At 35.8% G+C, this 1,900-nt stretch overlaps 1 pseudogene; it reads right to left on the bottom strand.

The window, feature by feature from the left end:
• Nucleotides 1–401: 401 nt before the first annotated feature.
• Nucleotides 402–1,626, bottom strand: LOC136388357 (syntaxin-7 pseudogene; annotated as a pseudogene).
• Nucleotides 1,627–1,900: the final 274 nt, after the last annotated feature.

Consider the following 1,900-nt stretch of genomic DNA (forward strand, 5'->3'; position numbering starts at 1 on the left):
TCCGATGTACATCAGATTTATTGATGTGAGCATCTCTCAGGTTATACAAACATCCATTCAACATGCTGTATACCCAAAACCAAAATTAAATTTTAGCCCACTACCAAAAACGGTTTTTTAAAAAGTTGATTTTCAAAATACGGTAGCTGCAAGTACTAATTTGGCCTCTTTTCTGAGGTAAATTTATTAATTTCTGAAATCATTCTCACAGTTTAATATGAATAAGAAACACATTCAAAATTTTACATACAATTAAAACCCAGAAGACAAATAATTATAATATAGTCATTTAAAATGCAAAAGTTAAAAGTTTTGTTTGGTTTTTCATTGTTAACTCTGTTGTAGATTTCCATATATTTTAATGGCTTGTGCATCTCACAACTACATTCAAGAAACTTTTCTCAGCTATTTGCAACTCTTGACAGTTGTTGGTTGGCTTGTGGGACATGCACCCCTACATTTTCAACTTTGGTTTCTATGCTGTCATATCTCATTGATAATAAATTGTCATTCCCAAATTTTTAAATAGTTCATTAACATCCATAATGTCAATTTCAAGTTGCCTAACAGAAGACTCTCTCTTGAATAAAGCAAAGGTCATTCTCTGTCATTTCCTCATCCTGCACCTGCATTTCAGGATGAGTGTGGCTTTCCCAGGATATAAGATTCCTATGTTTGAGCTCTCCTCAGGAAAACACCAGATTCTCTGAAACAGGCTCCCACTCAAGCAACAACCAGCTTCTCTTTTTTCAGCAGCTTATTCTTTTTTTTTTAATGAATAAATTTTTATTAATTTTAATGGAGTGACATCAGTAAATCAGGGTACATATATTCAAAGAAAACATGTCCAGTTATCTTGTCATTCAATTATGTTGCATACCCATCACCCAAAGTCAGATTGTCCTCCGTTACCTTCTATCTAGTTTTCTTTGTGCCCCTCCCTTTCCCTCTCCCCCTCTCAATCCTTCCGTCCCCCCCCCCATAACTACCACACTCTTATCCATGTCTTAGTCTCATTTTTATGTCCCACCAACGTATGGAATCATACATTTCTTGTTTTTTTCTGATTTACTTATTTCACTCCATATAATGTTATCAAGATCCCACCATTTTGTTGTAAATGATCCAATGCCATCATTTCTTATGGCTGAGTAGTGACATCAGCAGCTTATTCTTGACCTATGGAAAGTTTGTCAGTGATGTGATCTCAGTCACTAAGTGATCATCCTGTATTTTCTGTTGATGTTGTTTAATGGGGGTAGTGGGCAGAGGTCCAAACTCTTTAATTGTACTTACCTGTTTCTTTGGCAAGTTGGTTAGGATACTGCTGCTTATGTGACAGCTGTTGACTCAGTTCACTTAAATCTTGTGGTGTCCCATGTAGCTTTAGAGTCCTTTGTATTGCAACAAAAGATTGTGTGATCATCTGGATGTTGGATATACTGGGTCAGCTGGGTGGGAACAATTCATGGAGTGTAAGACTTGATTGATTTGATAAGTCACCAATTTCATCAGATGTGGGTTGATTTTTTTTTCTCTCTTACTAATTTCATCAGATGCTAGTGGGCTGAGTGCAGTTTGTTTAGCAGTCACCCTGACCTCGTGGGATTCCTCCACTTCCTCCATCTGCAGGCTTACTTTGTGCTTCCAAATTCAAATCTGTATGCAAGTGTTTGCTTAATTTCTCATAAAATTTGTTTTCTCATAGAATTTTTTGAGCATTTTCAATATCTTTCCATGGATTGAACTCTCCCACAGAAACAATAATAATTTGTGGCTACAGCCAAATGGCTCAACTTTCTCTTCCAAACTGTAAGTTTCTTGAAACTCATATATTTTATGCCTTCATGCTGCTTAGGTTATGAATTAATCTTAGAAAGAAAAAGCAATGTTTGAAAAA

Source organism: Saccopteryx leptura, chromosome 1 (genome assembly GCF_036850995.1).
Source record: "Saccopteryx leptura isolate mSacLep1 chromosome 1, mSacLep1_pri_phased_curated, whole genome shotgun sequence".
Taxonomy (NCBI): domain Eukaryota; kingdom Metazoa; phylum Chordata; class Mammalia; order Chiroptera; family Emballonuridae; genus Saccopteryx; species Saccopteryx leptura.